Genomic DNA, 19051 nt, shown 5'->3' with positions numbered 1-19051 from the left:
TTCAAATGTTTCACGTTGAGTTCTTCAGCAACTTTTCATGCAGTTATAAGAGGATCAGCTTCGATGAAGGCTCTCAGCTGGTCACTGTCAACTTCTGATGGCTGGCCACTGTGCTGCTTATCTTCAAAGCTCGTCTCCTTTGCAAAACTTCTTGAACCACGACTGCAATGTACATTCATCAGCAGTTCCCGGGACAAATGTGTTGTTGATGTTGTGAATTGTCTCTGCTGCTTTAACACCCATTTTGAACTCACATAAAATCACTCAAGTTTGTTTTTTGTCTAACATTATCTCCATAGTCTCAAATAAATATAAAATACAAAGTAATAAATCATTAGCAAAAAATCATGAACTGATAAATGTGCATTACAAAGATATATAACATAACCTCATTTAAGAATGTATTCCAATATAAGACAGCAAAGTTCAACAATGTAAAACTGCAATTACTTTTGCACTAACCTGATAATTTCCCTGAAAGATAAAGAACAGATATACTGGGCTGCACCTAATGGAAGTTCTTGGCTTAATTCTTAGTTACCTTTAATAATATTGCTAGCTATGTTATTTGTACTTTGTCTGTTTTACAAGATTGTTGTTTCTAGCATTATGAAATATGTGACTGAACCTCCAATGAAAATAATGATGACTAGGTGATTTGAAACAGTTGATCAATATATAGATCTGCAAGCAATCAATGACTGTAATACTGTAACTCTAGATATGGGAAGATACAGCAAGTAGGAATATTTCCTGGACCACAACAGATTGAGGAAGGCAGCTGGTCCAGAGCCCCTTTGGTTACTATTGATAGACCTAGTCCAGTAAGAGAAAACTAAGTGACCTATCAGTGAAATCTTTGCTAGACCTGGGAATGAGCCTTGCTAGCATCACGGGATGAAATGATCATGAAATGCCTCCAAAGTATGGTCAAATTTGTGGCCAAGAGGTGGCCCTGTCAACCACAAACTGGCACTTGCCAAACAGTAATCCAAGCCTATGCTCCAACCTCTAATGCCAAAGAAGTTGAAGTTGACTGGTTCTATGAAGACCTACAAGACCTTCTAGAACTAACACCAAAGAAGATGTCCTCCATCATAGGGGACTGGAAGGCAAAAATAGGAATTCAAGAGATACCTGGAGTAACAGACAAGTTTGGTTTTGGAGAACAAGATGAAACAGGGCATAGGCTAACAATTTTGTCAACAAACCACAATGGAGATAGCAAACACCCTCTTCCAACAACACAAGACACATCTCTACATATAGACATCACCAGATGGCCAATATTAAAATCAGAATGATTATGTTCTTGCAACCAAAGATGCAGAAGCCATACAGAGTTAGCAAAAACAAGACTGGGAGCTGATGTGGCTCAGATCATGAGCTCCTTACTGCAAAATTCAGGCTTAAATTGAATAAAGTACAAAAAACCACTAGGCCATTCAAGTATGACCTGAATCAAATCCCCTATGATTATACAGTGGAGGTGACAAATAGATTTAAGGGATTAGATCTCGTAGACAGAGTGCCTGAAGAACTATGGAGATCCTTGACATTGTACAGGAGGCAGTGACCAAAACCATACTAAAGAAAAAGAAATGCAAGAAGGCAAAGTGGCTATCTGATGAGGTTTTACAAATACCTGAAAAAAGAAGAGAAGCTAAAGCAAGGGAAAAAGGGAAAGGTATATCCAACTGGATTCAGAGTACCAGAGAATATCAAGGAGGGATAAGAAGGCCTTCAGAAGTGATGAACACAAAGAAATAGAGGAAAACAATAGGATGGGAAAGACTAGAGATCTCTTCAAAAAAACTGGAGATGTCAAGGGAACATTTTATGAAAGAATGGGCATGATAAAGGACAGAAATGGCAAGGACCTAAGAGAAGCAGAAGAGATTAAGAGATGGCAAGAATACACAGAAGAACTATACAAAACAGATCTTGAAGACTTGGATAACCACAATGGTGTGGTCACTCACCTAGAGCCAGACATCCTGGAGTGTGAAGTTAAGTGTGCCTTAGGAAGCATTACCATGAATTAAGCTAGTGCAGGTGATGGAATTCCAGCTGAGCTATTTGAAGTCCTGAAAGATGATGCTGTTAAAGTTCTGCACTCAATATGCCAGCAAATTTGGAAAACTCAGCAGTGGCCAGGACTGGAAAAGGTCAATTTTCATTCCAATTACAAGAGGGACAATGCCAAGGAATGTTCCAACTACCATACAATTGTACTAATTTCACATCCTAGCAAGGTCACACAGAGTTCAACACAACTGAAGCAACTTAGCAGCAGCAGCAGCAGCAGCAGCAGCAAGGTAATGCTCAAAATCCATTAATCTAGGCTTCAGCAGTACATGAACCAAGAACTTCCAGATGTTTAGAAAAGGCAGAGGAATCAAAGATCAAATTGCTAACATTTGTTGGATTACAAAGAATGTAAGGGGATTCCAGAAAAACACCTACATCTGCTTCATTGACTGCACTAAAGCCTTGATTGTGTGGATCACAACAAACTGCAGAAAATTCTAAAAGACATGGGAATACCAGAACACCCTACCTCTCTCCTGAGAAACCTGTATGCAGGTAAAGAAGCAATGGTTAGAACCAGACACGTAAAAACAGACTGGTTCAAAATTGGGAAAGGAGTACAGTCAAGGCTGTATATTGTCACCCTTCTTACTTAACTTATATGCAGAGTACATGATGTGAAATGCTTGGCTGGAAGAATCACAAGCTAGAATCAAGACTGCCAGGAGAAATATCAACAACCTCAGATATGCAGATAATACCACTCTAATGGCAGAACGTGAAGAGCTATTAAAGAGCCTCTTTAATAGGGTGAAAGAAAAGAGTGAAAAAGCTGGCTTAAAACTCAGCATTCAAAAACTAATGGCACTTGTTTCTATCACTTCATGACAAATAGAAGGGGAAAAACTGGAAGAAGGGATAGATTTTTTTTTTTTTTTTTGGCCTCCAAAATCACAGCAGACAGTGACTGCAGCCATGAAGTTAGAAGATGCTTGCTCCTTGGTAGGAAAGCTGTGACAAAGCTAGTTGTTATTGTTCACTCAGTCATGTCTGACTCTTTGATATCCCATAGATTGCAGCATGCCAGGCTTTCCTGTCCTTCACTATGTCCTGTCCTTCGCTATCTCCTGTCCTTCAGGAGTTTGCTGAAACTCATGGCAATGATGCCATCTAAGCAACTCATTCTTTGTTGCCCCCTTCTCCCTCTGCCTTATCTTTCCCAGCATCAGGGTCTTTTCCAATGAGTTGACTCTTCACATCAGGTGGACAAAGTATTGGATCTTCAGCTTCAGTATCAGTCCTTCCAGTGACAGGGTTGATTTCCTTTAAGATTGACTGGTTTGATCTCTTTGTTGTCAAAGGGACTCTTGGAAGTCTTCTCCAGCACCACAGTTCAAAAGCATCAATTTTTCAGTGCTCAATCTTCTTAATGGTTGCTGTCTAGGTTTGTCATAGCTTTTCTTCCAAGCAGAAAGTGTCTTTTAATTTCCTGGCTGCAGTTACCATCTGCAGTGATTTTGGAGCCCAAGAAAATAAAGTCTGTCACTGCTTCCATTTTTCTCCCCATCTATTTGCCATGAAGTGATGGGACTGAATGCCAGAATATTAAAGAGCAGAGATCAATCTGCCAACAAAGGTCCATATATGGTTTTTCCAGTAGTCATGTATGGATGTGAGAAATGGACCATGAAAAAAGGCTGAGTGCAAAAGAATTGATGGTTTTGAACTGTGGTGCTGGAGAAGACTCTTGAGTGTCCTTAGACTGCAAAAGAGATCAAACCAGTCAATCCTAAATGAAATTAACACTGAATATTCATTGGAAGGATTGATGCTGAAGCTGAAGCTCCAATATTTTAGCCACCTGATGGGAAAAAGTCTACTCATTGAAAAGACCCTGATGCTGGGAAAGATTGTAGGCAAAAGGAGAAGGGGGGTGACAGAGGATGAGATGGTTGGATGGCATCACCAACTCAATGGACATGAGTTTGAGCAAACTCCTCGAGACAGTGAAAGACAGAGAAGCCTGGCATGCTGCAGTCCATGGGGGTCACAATGAGATGGACACAACTTAGCAATAGAACAACAACAACAAATAGGCACTTGCCATCTCCCTCTACAAGGATTAAGTCATGTGCTGCTGCAGCTGTTGACCTTCAACAACACTTGAAGGGAGTTCGGGGTGGAGAGCAGAATTGAGGCACTCTGCCTTTGGGGGAAAAAACTGGAAAGATAGATCTTCAGATAGGTATTTCCAGGAGTTGATTTTATGAGCCCAATTATTGTATCTCCTCATATGTATAAAAGCACTAAAACCCTTCATGGCGACGACTGTTCCTCATGACTAGCAGAAAGCTTCGTGAGACTCGTAGAAATTTTCTGGAAAATTATTTGGTCGATTGAATGTGTTCCCCCTTCAAGAAGATGACATATTTACTGACCTTGCCCCTTGCCTCTTTGGAACAGTTTCTCAGAGCTCTCTGAGTTACTGTCCTTTGGGCTGCAGTCCTCATTTTGCTCCAAACACAACTTAACTTGAAACTCTCTGTTGTGCATTTTTTAAATCAACAGAATATTTTAGAGAGAATCCCAAGAGTGGTTAGACAATTATTCTGTACACAGATTACATATATATAAAATAGATAACCAACTAGTTACATACTGTATAGCACAGGGAACTATACTCAATAGCTATAATAGTTTTCATATTCTCTTTCCTTATAGGTTAGAGAATCTGAAAAATTATATACATATATATATCTGAAGATACATATACATATGAATGTATATATGACTCTCTTTGCTGTACATGTGAAATGAACACAACATTGTAAATCTACTGTACTTCAATTAAAAAATGTTAAAAAATAAACAGATTTCAGCGTGACCTATGGATCTAGTTCACTGTCTCAGCAGAAGCTGGGAATATAAATGGGGTTGTATATTACCCAGCAATCACACTGCTGGGCATACACACTGAGGAAACCAGCACTGAAAGAGACACATGTACCCCAATGTTCATCGCAGCACTGTTTATAATAGCCAGGACATGGAAGCAACCTAGATGTCCATTGGCAGACAAATGGATAAGAAAGCTGTGGTACATATACACAATGGAATCTTACTCAGCCATTAAAAATAATACATTTGAATCAGTTCTAATGAAGTGGATGAAACTGGAGCCTATTATACAGAGTGAAGTAAGTCAGAAAGAAAAACACCAATAGAGTATATTAACGCATATATATGGAGTTTAGAAAGACAGTAATGATGAACCTATATGTGAGACAGCAAAAGAGATGCAGATGTACAGAATAGTCTTTTGGACTCTGTGGGAGAAGGCGAGGGTGGGATGATTTTTGAGAGAATAGCATTGAAACATGTATATTATCATATGTGAAACAAATTGCCAGTCCAGGTGTGATGCATGAGACAGGGTGCTCAGGGCTGGTGCACTGGGATGAATGACCCTGAGGGATGGGATGGGGAGGAGGGTGGGAGCGGGGTTCAGGATGGGGACACATGTACACCCATGGCTGATTCATGTCAATGTATGGCAAAAATCACTACAATATTGTAAAGTGATTAGCCTCCAATTAAAATAAATACACATACACACACACACACACACACACACAAATAATTTACCAACAGGAAATGCACCAAAATGTTAACAAGATTATGTCTGGATAGTAGGTTCAATGGTGACTTTATTTTTCCTTTCTATAGTTTTTCATTTTCTATCACGTTTGTATTAACTCAAAATTTTATTTTTAAATAAAATAAGTAATACACACACACACACACACAATGGGGTTGAAACAGCAGGAACACCAATGTCTTGAACTAAAGGGGACAGAAATAGGATAAAATGAGGGAAGACTATTGCAGATTCTTCAGGATGGGACAGCAGATCTATTTGGCTTTGAACATGCATTATCCTTCAAGAAAAGAGGGAAATGACCTTCAGGTGGGACTGTCTCCTCAGCTTCAGAGAGCAGGGCCACTTAGTAGGTTTAAGTGGGCCAAGCTGCCACCATCCAGAGCTGAGGAGGCAAGCTTTCCTCTGGTGTGCCCTGTCAGTGGGCCCAGATGCCAGAGGTGCAACCCCAGTGAGCCCAGAAAACATAGCACTGAGGCAAAGAGAATTATTCTCAAGACTTAAAATCTAAGAACTTTTCCTACTGGATTTGAATTTGTTTGGAACCCATCCCTGCTTCCTTTTTCTCCTATATATATATTTTGGAATGGCAATGTCTGTACTACGCTTGTCCCACTGTTCATCTTGGAAGTAAATAATTCGTCAGGTTTCATAAGTTCACAGCTGAAGAGAAATTTTCCCTCAGGAAGAGTGACACCTCAAGTCTCACACACACGTGAAGCAGATGGAATTTAGGTGAAATTTGGGACTTAAGAGTTCATGCTGGAATGGGTAAGACTTTTGGGCTCTTGGGTTGGAGGTGATTGTATTTTGTGTGTGTCAACTGAAAAAAAAACAAAACAAAACAAAAAAAAACGCACAACCTAAAAGTTGAAAATGATGTTTTTTGTGGACTTACTGAGGACTTAAGCCTGGGAGACAGCCTCTCAGATACCTCTGAAGGACTGTTCTGAAGAGATAAAGAAGGAGGGAGGTACCAGGATATATAGGAATTTTTTGCAAAAAATAAAAAAAACCCCAAACCAAAAATTAGGCCGTGTGAACATCAAAAGATTACTAATAATGAAAAACCAGACACCTCAAATTAAAAAATTTAGCACTTTTCTCTGTATGGGAAGATGCAAGAGCCTGGGCTCACTGAAATAACTCCTTTGCATATGTACGTTAACTATCTATGGCCAGTGTCCTGCTTTCCTCTATCCTGAATCTTTTCAGGGTGTGCAGTCTGGGGGCGCACAGTGGTTGAGGGCCTGATGCCCACATCATCCTTTGTTTAGTGCTTTGGCAGACAATATTCTTTGTCCACATGTTTGAGAAGGACATGAATTCGGGAAGGACAGTGGTGGAATATTGTGGGCTGAACTGTGTCCTCTCCAACTCATATGTTGAAATCCTAATCATCAGTACCTCTGAGTGCGATTCTGTTTGGAGACAGGGCCTTTAAAAAGGTGAGAGAGGTAAAATAAGGCCATTGTTGTGGACCTGAATCCAATCTGGTGGTGCCCTTACAAGAACAAACTTGCACAGGGCCACCAGGGCCCTGTACACAGAAGGATCAGCACATGAAGATGCAACAAGAGGGTGGCTACCTGCCAGACAAGGAGAGAAGTCTCAAAGGAAATCAACCTGGTTGACACATTGATTTTGAACTTCTTCTCTTTGGAACTATGAGTAAAATAAATTTCTGTTGCTTAAGTCGTCCAGTCTGGTACTTTGTTATGGAAGCCTAAGCAAACACTTAGTCCAAGGGAAACTGAAGAGTTAAATCCTCAGTATTCTAAACCCTGGGGGCCTATTTTTATGGAAGAAGAGGAGAGTTGTTATTGTGGGTTCACTCAGAGACTAGCATAACCCCTGCTCATTGAAGGCCTTTTCTTTTCTAAAGGGTCCCAAGTAATGCTTCAGACTGAAACACGGAACTAAAACATCAGTAGTTAAGGGCTCAGTTATGTTACACCTACCCTGTAAGTGATTAGGTAACCCAGAGACAGAAGTCTGCAATTCTTTCAATTGTTCATTTAGTAACGCCTGGGGCTGCTGAACCACCAGGTGTCGTAATGCCTTTTACTATTCAGTACTCCCAGGTCTCTGCACTTTGCATCCTACTGGTGCAAGAGACTCTCTCTCCCTTTAGGCACCAGGCAGAGTTTTCTTGCCTCCCTCCCCACCGCCCCCACGAACTGGCTCTCCAGCTCATGATCTGGTACAACTTACAAGCTTAATAAATACTTGTTGAATAACTGTACAAATAAGATGCAATCTTAGCCACGATGTGGAGAAAAAAAAAAAAAATACGGTAAGTACGTGATACTGGAAGCTTCCCTTGGGGCTCAGCTGGTAAAGTTTCCCTCTGCAATGCAGGAGACCCGGGTTCGATGCCTGCGTTGGGAAAGGCTGCCCACTCCAGTATTCTGGTCTGGAGAATTAAATGTACTGTACAGTCCATGGGGTTGCAAAGAGTTGGACACGACTGAACTTTTTTTCTTTCTTTTCACGTGGTACTGAGGGGTGGAAAGTCAGTTCAGCAGAGGCGAAGGACATTGCAGACTTACCAGCGGGACGGTGGGCTTCAACGTGGTCCAAATGTAGAGGCTGTGCACGCAGGGACAGCGCAGGAGGACGTGGGCATGAAAGCACACATTTAAGTTAGAGATGAGGCATAGGGAGCCTTCCTTTCTCGGTCTGCCTCCTCATCCTTTGGCCACCCTTGCAGTCACACGTGGGGAGGGTGTACCATTCTACGGTGAGCGCAGGGATGAGAGGGACGAAGAACCTGCAGGCACACAATAGGTTCATGTGCCTCCCTGGAACAAGCCTCACACGGCGGAGACTGCTTCTTTTATAAACCTTACCAGGTCTGTTCAGGGGTGACACGACGGTGTCTTCGGAGGGAGCAAACGACTGGCAGCTTCCCTCCTGTCGCCCTGCCGCGCGACTCGTCTCCTGGCTCCTGGCGCGTGCACTCTGGAGGGGAGGACCCTTGACACTCCTTAGCTGAGCCGGGGGCGCGCGAGCCCGGGCGCGCGAGCCGGGGGCGGAGCGCGGCGAGGGCGGAGCGGCTCCCGGGTCCCCGCTCGCCCGCTCGTGCCTCTGGGTCCCCAGGCTGGGATCCCGCCCGCCAGCCCGCTGGCCGCCTTGCAGGGGACGTGCTACTGACCTGCGCCTGTGGCCAGGAGGACGTGCAGCCATGGACCGCCTGGCCTGGAAAGTGGCGGCACTGCTGCTCGGGCTGCTGGTGGAGGTAGGGCCGGGCCGGGCGGGGTAAGCGGGAGCAGCACCGAGCGTCCTCAGGAGCCCTGGGGGCCGAGGGGCGAGAGCCAAAGGCTCACCGACCCGCAAGAGCCCCGGTGCGGAAGGCTCTGGGCCCTGGTGACAGTGTCGCCCGAGCCCTCCCCGCCCTTCTGATGGCCCTCAGTCCCCCCGTCCCGCATTTATCGATTCTCGCGAGTAGAGAGGACTCAGGAGCACCCTTTGCGTGCTGTGCGCTGGTTCACCCCCCGGGGCCTCGGCTCTGGTCTGGGTGAGGGTCTCGGGTGCGGTGCGGGCGGAGATTCCAGGCGCCCAGCGGCTTGGGGCTTGGGGCTGGGGCGCCGCCGGGTCCAGGTGCGACCGCGCGGATGCGTGGTTGTGGGAAACGTCACGGAAGCACGAGTGAAATGGCGGGACAGAGCAGAAGTCCTCGCTTGTGAAAATGGAGCGCAGAGTCTTCAGATGCGAGAGAAAACCGCCGAAGAGCTGGGGTGGTGGGTGTGGCCTTTTGGCGCCGAGACCCGGGACTTGTTGAAGCGACTACGGAGGAAGCGCCGGTAACCGCAACCTCGTGGATACCTCGACTGCCCACGGCTGGAAAGGGGCGCCCTCGGATGGGGTCACCCCCTTCTTGATAAAATGGATTCTTTAAAATGTGAGCTGGGGGGTAGGTGCTGGGGTGCAGTGTGGATTAAGGCTTGTTCCATTCCTTGCTTGGCTTCATTATTTTAAAGGAAATTTTTATTAATGAAGTCTAAGTAAATGGATGATGAGTACCTTACGTTTTCTATTTTAGGTAGTACATCTCTGGAAATGACTCCTTGGTTTTCTTCGTTTGTAAAGAAATGCAAGTTACAAAATGTTGGGAGGGAGAGCCTTAGCTCTCCTGCGAGAAAGATTGATGGAAAAGTGCTTGTGCCAGGCGCCACCATAGCAAGACTTCCTGTTTTTGTTCCTGTGTCCTGGCTTAGCAGTTAAAATTTTCGTGGAGTGCCCTCCACCGCCTCCACTTGCGTTGTCTTCGGTTATTTGGAATTTTATGACCTTAGAAATAACATCCTTTCCGTGATCACCAGACAGATAATGGAGAAGTGAATCTGACACCACTGTTCACATAAAAAGGCATGCATCTGTAGTTACACGTGCAATCCCGCCCAACTTAAAAATCAGCACTTGGTGAAATAATTTACACTAAAATTTAAATAACTGAATTGATGCTTTCACAAAGTCGAATATCTAGATGGTTGGTAATTTTTGTTTTCATGGGATGATGCAGTGTAGCCCATTTTTACATGATTGTCCCAAGAAGCTATTTTGTTTGTGGTAGAGGGGTGTCTCTCTGCGGCATTAATGACATTTCTTTCTAATTTACCACATGGAATCTTAATGCATGAGTTATGTATCTGAGATGTTTTAATCTTTAGTGTGTTGCTCTGAATTTCATTTAATATTGGTTATCAGGACATTTTTGATGCTTTAGAAGTCCTGAATCGCATCCTTAAATGTACAGTTTCTGTTGCTGAGTACGTGGAAGCAAAGAGCTGTTTTCAATTTGAGGGTATAAGACAATTAAGGGAGATGTTGGGAAGCCTGACAGCCAGCTGCAACCTGGGATTGTCCTCTTTGTTTCTTTGTTCTGCTTGGGCTGGTTTCCTTGTGGTTGTAGTGTAGTTGACCATAAGCCACCTGGCAGCCTTTTTGCCCTCTGGGATCCTTTTCCAAGCCAGAGTCACTCTGGGTTGCTTGGGGCGAGGGTGGGGGAAGTGTGTTTGGAAGAAGTCCTTGAGCAGGGAGAGTATCTAAAAGCGGTTTAAGAAGGGATTTCCTCCAGCTGCTTCACATCCTTAAATAGAAATTCACTTACCTGCTAGAGAGCTAGACTGAATGTTTGTTTTTTAATTAGCAAACGCAGAGTGCCTACCCTGTGTCAGGGATTGTTCTAAGCATTTGACAAATATTAACTCATTAATCTTCTTATCAATTACTTTCATTCCCTTTTTTGTTTCAAATGGGAGATGGCAAAGAGCTTGTCCACAGTCTCACTGCTGTGATATGTGAGGGCTTGAGATGTCAGCACTAGCAGTGGCCCGACCACCCGGTGCTGTGTTGCTGCCTCTCCCACTGCGGGACACAGAGACATGGAGAGAATTTGTACAGGTCTGTCCTGAGGCCAGTGGTGGACTTGGAGAGGTATTGTCTCGTGAAATGGGTAAGCCAACAAAATTCCCTTTAGGAACTCAGTGACATTTCCTTAGGGGACCATATAATTTAGCATCCAAGCTATGACACTGGAGAGTGAAGGTGGGGACTGTTAGCAGTCGTGTCTGCACAGTTAGGCAGCAGCAGGACTGTCCTGGAAGCCCCACTATGTGCTCACCCGAAAGCCCAGGCACGGCTGTTAGTAGAAACAGGCTGCTGCTACTGCTGCTAAGTCACTTCAGTCGTGTCTGACCCGCTGGGTGTGGCATTATCCCTTCCCCAGGGAGGCTTCAGGGAGCTCATTACTGAAGTGACCTTTTCTTTCCATCAACTTGGACTTGCCTGTGAACTGCATGGGAAACCAGTGAGGTCCCTTGTTACATCTTTTCTCCTCCCCACTCTATGCCAGCCTTGTAGATCCCAGGCACATAGGCCATGGGGGAGGTCACAGAATAGGGGAATCCCAAAGCTCTTTGTGGGTCATGAAATTCTAAAGTTCTGTGTTTTTCTTCTGTTCTCTGGTTTCTGGAAGGCCCTGCTAACAAGGCCTGCAGGAAGAGTGATGGTGTGAGCTGTCTCCTAGTAACTCTGGTGAATTAATTCCCGGTGGCCTTCACTGGGCTGCAGAAGCACGTTAGAAACTGAAAAAGAAAAGCAGTTTCAAAGCTGATTATGCCTTAGTAGAACCTGGGGAGTCATTAGGTGCTGAGCATATGTGCACACGGGCTTTGGTCAGACTGTGTGGTTTTCTGGATATCACTGCAATCTCTTTCTAGAGGTCAGGTTGTTGACACTTTGTTACATACTGAGTAGTATTTGTTCTGGGTTCTGTCCTTGCTGAAATGAGCCCAGAAATGTGTAGTATATGATGCAATATAAAATTACCCCCGTGCCAGGGCTGGGGACTCTGTAAGCATCCATTCGAAAGGGAAAAAACTCTGTACTATGTTATTTTATTCAAGAGACTGGCATGGGTATCTTTCTGATCCTCCCCTGGACGAAAAGCTGGAAACCTTTAAGTGAGGCTGCCATGTGTTTCAAAGTTATTCTGGCCAAAGAACATCCCTTCTTGGGCTAGAAAAAGGAGTGGTCTTCCCTTAGAGACAGTTGGAAAGGAACATTGTCTCTTGAAACCAGGGAAATTAACAGGATTACTGAGTATTTTTCCAAGTCCATTGTATTTTGACACCCAGGAGCCTTGAAATTAGAACCAACTCATGTTTAAGAGTGTTTTTTGGCTCATGCCATCTGTTTTTTGTACCCTGGAATTGCAGTGAATGTGGCAGCCCCTGGATGCCAATTTTCTGAAATAAACCAGTGCAGCTGTCCCTCAGCAACATGCAGTTTGAATGAAAGAGAAGACTGTAGGGAGTTTGTTATCTCTGGAAGCTCCCTGGAGGTTCGGTGATGAGGGTGAGAGGTGGCAGTGGCAAATGAACCTGGTGGGAAGGACTCTACTCGGAACTGCGGGAACTGGCTCCTGGTGTATGAAGAGGACCTGGGGCTCTGGGCGCAGACTCGGGGGCCCTAATTAACCTTGCATTCTTTGACTTGTGCGAACTTGTGAAGACCAGCTGGATGGCAGTACTCTAGAAGTATATAGATTAAGCTAGTGGCCACTGGATTATTTAGCCATGGGCTGGCAAGTCATTCTCTTAGAACCTAAATTTATCCTCTCAATGAGGCCTCTCAGATGTCACCCTCTTGATGAGGCCTACCTTGACCACTCTATGTAAAATTCCAACCTAAATCTCTTCCCAGCACACTGGCCCTAACCTAAACAATTCCCCTCCTTTCTCTGTATTTATTCACTTCAAAATATGATGGAATTTACTTCCCACAATCTACACATTATAAAGACAAAGGTTTTGATTCACTTGTGTTAACTGAAATATCCCCAACTCCTGGAACAGTGCCTGGCATACAGTAGGGATTCCATAAATATTTGAACAAGTGAAAAGAACCAGGGGTAATGACCCTGAAGGAGGGAGCTGAATACAACTTCAGTAGGAGAAGGGAAGGTAATGTATTAGCTATGACTCTGAAGGGTCTTTGTGTGCTAATCATACAAAGAACTAATCATTAAGTGAACACCTGTGGAGGTGGAAACTCACTATCTCTAAGGCAACGTATCAATATTTTGGATAATTTTAGTTGTTAAAGTTTTCTGTTATATTGAGTAGAAATGTCTGCATTGTTTCTACCTGGTCCTAGTTCTGTATCCTTGTGCTTTTCAGAAGAAATATAATCACAATGACAGCCCGTCAATTGAACACAGCTATGTTGGTCTCCATGTGTTCTTCTCTAGGTTTCATTTCCTTCTGTCATTTCTCACAAGACATGGTTTTGAATCATCTCATCATCCTCACAGCTACTCTTCGAAAACTGTCAAACTGGATGGACAGTGCTTAGGAAATTATCACTGAAAAACTGGTCCTAGAAAAAGACCGTGGAGTATAAAGTGAAGTTTGGCCTTGGAGTACAAAATAAAAAAGGGCAAAGGCTAACAGAATTTTGCCAAGAGAATGCACTGGTCATAGCAAACACCCTCTTCCAACAGCACAAGAGACGACTCTACACATGGACATCACTATATGGTCAACACTGAAATCAGATTGATTATATTCTTTTCAGCCAAAGATGAAGAAGCTCTATACAGTCAGCAAAAATAGGACCAGGAGCTGCCTGTGGCTCAGATCATGAACTCCTTATTGCAAAATTCAGACTTAAATTGAAGAAAGTAGGGAAAATCACTATAGCATTCAGATATGACCTAAATCAAATCCCTTATGATTATACAGTGGAAGTGACAAATAGATTCAAGGGATTAGATCTGATAGACACAGTGCCTGAACTATGGATGGAGGTTCGTAACGTTGTATGGGAGGCAGTAATCAATACCATCCCCAAGAAGAAGAAACTCAGAAAGACAAAATGGTTGTCTGAGGAGGCCTTACAAATAGCTGAGAAAAGAAGAAAAGGGAAAGGCAAAGGCAAAGGAGAAAATAAAAGATATATCCATTTGAATGCAAAGTTTCAAAGAATAGCAAGAGCGATAAGAAAGCCTTCTTCAGTGATCAATGCAAAGAAATAGAGGAAAACAATAGAATGGGAAAGACTAGAGATCTCTTCAAGAAAATTAGAGATGCCAAGGGAACATTTCATGAGAAGACAGGTACAATAAAGGATAGGAACAGTATGGACCCAACAGACGCAGAAGATATTAAGAAGAGGTGGTAAGAATACACAGAAGAACTATACAAAAAAAGATCTCAGTGACCCAGATAACCACGATGGTGTGATCACTTACTTAGAGCCAGACATTCTGGAGTGTGAAGTCAAGTGGGTCTTAGGAAACATCACTACAAACAAAGCTAGTGGAGGTGACGGAATTCTAGCTGAGCTATTTCAGATCCAAAAAGAAGTTGCTGTGAAAATGCTGCATTCAATATGCCAGCAAATTTGGGGAAAATCAGTGGCCACAGGACTGGAAAAGGTCAGTTTTCCTTCCAATCCCAAAGAAAGGCAATGCTAAAGAATGTTCAAACTACTGCACAATTGCATTCTTCTCACATGCTAGCAAAGTAATGCTGAAAATTCTCCAAGCTAGCCTTCAACAGTATGTGAACCAAGAAATTCCAGATGTTCAAGCTGGATACAGAAAAGGCAAAGGAATGAGAGATCAAATTGCCAACATCCGTTGGATCATCAAAAAAGCAAGAGAGTTCCAGAAAAATGTCTACTTCTGCTTTATTGACTATGCTAAAGCCTTTGACTCTGTGGATCACAGTAAACTGTGGAAAATTCTTCAAGAGATAGGAATACCAGACCACCTAATATGCCTCCTGAGAAATCTGTATGCAGGTCAAGAAACAACTGTTAGAACCAGACATGGAACAATGGAATGATTCCAAACTGGGAAAGGAGTATGTCAAGACTGTATATTGTCACCTTGCTTATTTAATGTCTATGCAGAGTACATTATGTCCAATGCTGGGCTGGATGTGCAAGATTGCCGTGAGAAATATCAATAACCTCAGATATGCCGATGACACCACCCTTATGGCAGAAAGTGAAGAAGAACTAAAGAGCCTGTTGATGAAAGTGCAAGAGGAAAGTGAAAAAGCTGCATTAAAGCTTAACATTCAAAAAACGAAGATCATTGCATTCTGTCCCATCACTTCATGGCAAATAGATGGGGAAACAGTGAGAGACTATTTTCTTGGGCTCCAAAATCACTGCAGATGGTGACTGCAGCCCTGAAATTAAAAGGTGCTTGCTCCTTGGAAAAAAAAGGTATGACCAACCTAGACAGCATATTAAAAAGCAGAGACATTACTTTGCCAACAAAAGTCCATCTAGTCAAAGCTACGGCTTTTCCAGTAGTCATGTGTAGATGTGAGAGTAGGACCATAAAGAAAGCGGAGCACTGAAGAATTGATGGTTTTGATCTGTGGTGTTGGAGAAGATTCTTGAGAGTCCCTTGGACTGCAAGGAGATCCAGCCAGTGAATTTAAAGGAAATTGGACCTGAATATTCATTGAAAGGACTGATGCTGAAGCTGAAGCTCCAATACTTTGGCCACCAGATGTGAAGAACTGACTCTTTGGAAAAGACCCTGATGCTGGGAAAGATTGAGGGCAGGAGGAAAACAGGACGACAGAGGATGAGATGGTTGGATGGCATCACCGACTCAGTGGATGTGAGTGTGAGCAAGCTCTGGGACTTGGTGATGGAAGTTGGTGATGGACAGGGAAGCTGCAGCTCCGTGGGGTCTCAAAGAGGTGGGCCCTGAAGTGAGTGACTAAACTGAAATGAGAAAAAGACCACTCAAGAGTGAATAAAACAGGGTTCAAAGTTTCATACTGGGAAAGAAGTTTGATTTAGCTTAATTTGGAAAAAGCAAAGCCCAGATTATAAAATAAGTTAATTTTATTCCAAGTACTCATTTTTAGAATTGAATCAATGGGTGAGGGGAGGAATTATTTTTCTGGTAAAAGTCTGTGATGCATAATAGCATAGTCCTCACTTGACTTTGGAAGTCAGTGGCATGATCATATTAAGAGTTTTTTCTATTTTTCCAAAATTACTTGCTTGAGTAATAATCCCACCATCTCCAGGTGGGGGCGGGAGGGCCATCTCCATCTTCTCTTGGTCTTTTTTTATTAATATCATTCTGTTTTGAGCATCTGCGGGGTCGTACAGAGTCGGACATGACTGAAGGGACTTAGCAGCAGCAGCAGCAGGGTCATTATTAACAGGTACCTGCCAGACTTTTTTTGTCTCTTCCATAGGCTTGGTATATCTTTTTAAGATCTGCGTCAAGATCTGCAAGGTTACTTTGCCGCCCATCTGTGTGTTACTGGTGTTGTACTTACTTGCCTGTGATCCTGGCATGGGAGGTTGCTTATGGAGCTGCTCTTGTTAAGTGGGCTGGGGTGTTGGTGCACTTTTTAGAAGGAATGAGTTCAGTGTTGTGTGCATTTTGTCATGCAGCCTTTGGCTTGACTCCCATCTCTTCCCCACTAAGACTTGTTTGAACAATAAGGACACCCTGTTCTATAGATGTGCTCTCACTGGCACTGTCACAGCCCTCTTTTAGATGTTTTCGATATGCAGATAAAATAATCCAAGAGATTCGCCCTGACTTTGCAGTGACACTTAAATATTTTTAACATCAGCTGGTGGTAACCCACAAATCCTCATAACATTTGTAGAGTGTTTAATATAATATTTAAAACCTGAATTGAGGACTATATATTCATTCTAATTATATTTTATGTTACTTCCTTCACCTCATCTTCTTAAGCCTGTTTGAATACTGTTTTTTTTTAAAATCAGGTGTCCTTTATAGTTTTGTGCCATATACAGATTTCATTAGCATACCATTTTCAGCTTTTCCAATCGAGTATTAACAATATTGAACTGAGCCAAGTCAAAGATGGAGACTCTTATCTGGGTTGAAGTAGATGATTGAGATTTTGACTCGGAGAATACTGATGTCCTTAATTTTAAAAAGTCAGAATTTAGCTTTAAATATGCAGTGCTTTGAAGTGTTTCCTTGGTGAGGAAAGAGCCAACAAATGAAAGTCTAGAACTCCAGCAAGATATCTAAATTTGGAAGTTATTTTGTGCTCATGCTGCAGAGCAGTTGAGAGCTTTATGCAAAGCCGTTGTGCTTGGTGAGTTGGACACGGTGACCTTTGCTGGTTGGGGTTAATGAGTCAAGCAGTCAGCGAATACAGAGAGGCAATGAATATGAAATACATATTTTTTCAAGAAGTGCATCTGCATACTTCAAAGTTCTTGAAGAGCACAATATCCTCAGACCAGAGCAAAGAAGTACTATCTTATAAACTAGGTCTGAAATTGAGCAGTTGTGTACTTGAAGCACAGAAGACATGTGATAGTAGTTTCTTGTTTAGATGTTGTCTTAATCCATTTGAGCTGCTATAACAATATACAGAATACTACCTACTGGGTAGTTTATAAACAACAGAAGTTCTGGAGGCTGGCAAGTCAGTCAGGACATCGGCAAGGTCCATTTCTGGTGAGGACTCTTCCTGGATCACAGCTGGCACCTCTGTCTGTATCTTCACATGGTAGAAGGGGTAAACAGTCTCTGTGGAGTCTCTTTTATAAGAGCATCTATCCCATTCATGAGGGCTCTGCACTGTGATCTAATCACATTCTGAGTGTTCCCACCTCCTAATGCCGCCACCCTGGCTTTGGGATTTCAACATGGTTTTTAGGGGATGTGAACATTCAGAGATGTGTTGTGGAATCTCAGCTCTTTGTCTATTGTCTGGCAGGCTTTTGAGTGAATTACGTAGGTTCTCATCAACTCAATTGAGTCACCTATAGGAAAAGAAGTGCCCCAGCTTTCCCAGAGGGAAGCTCTGGGAAAATTCCCCACTTGAAATTTAGCTCTCCACGCAGGATAGACCAGCAGATTGTGAATATCATCACTTGTTTCTAAGCAAGGTTCTTTGCCCAGGTTCCCTGCCAAAATGGAGAGAGGGTTCCCAAAAATACCTTTTCTAAAAGGATGTGTACTTTTATTTATTTATTTTTGGATGTACTGAGTCTTTGTTGCTGCATGTGCTTTTCTTTAATTTTGGTCAGTGGGACTACTCTCTAGTTGTGGTGTGCAGATGTCTCTTTGAGGTGGCTTCTCTGGTTGCAGAGCACGGGCTCTAGGGCACATGGGCTTGCTAGTTGTGGCTCCCAGGCTTTAGAGCACGGGCTCAATAGTTGTGGAGCACTGGCCTAGTTGCTCTGAGACGTGGAACCTTCCCAGATCAGGGATCAGACCCACATCTCCTGCACTGGAAGGCAGATTCTTTACTGAGCCACCAAGGAAGACCCCCAAATACCTTTTTGTTTAAAAATTGTGCTTTCTTGCCTTTTTGTTGATGTTGTTCAGTCTCTCAACCGTGTCCGACTCTTTGCGACCCCATGGACTTCAGCATGCCGTCCTGTCATTCACCGTCTTCTGGAGTTTGCTCAAACTCATGTCCATTGAATCGATGATGCCATCAAAATGATGTCATCCTCCGTTGTCCCAACTGTTCAAAAAAAGTGAAAGGAAGATTGTGATTATTGTCATCTTTGGCTCTTCATTGTTGCCCTGGGTGAAGCGATGAAAGAGTGCAAATAAATGTTCTTTTCCCCCTTCTATACTGTTTGGGTGGAGGAGCAGAAGGCAGCATCCATACAGGTCACACCGGGACTGGGAAGTAAAGATGAGTGAAACCATTTGTCTCTTTAGCTTGTCTTGGTCTCTTGGTGTTTTGTAATTTGTGAGTTTTTTCAAAAGAATCAAACTATTGCTTCCTGGAGAGACTGAGGGTGGGAAGTGTGGGAGTGTGTTTGTGAGGGTTTCTGAAAGTTCCTACTTGTAGCACGTTGTTT

Source organism: Budorcas taxicolor, chromosome 1 (genome assembly GCF_023091745.1).
Source record: "Budorcas taxicolor isolate Tak-1 chromosome 1, Takin1.1, whole genome shotgun sequence".
In the NCBI taxonomy this organism is placed as follows: domain Eukaryota; kingdom Metazoa; phylum Chordata; class Mammalia; order Artiodactyla; family Bovidae; genus Budorcas; species Budorcas taxicolor.
Note: the sequence above shows the minus strand (reverse complement) of the source record.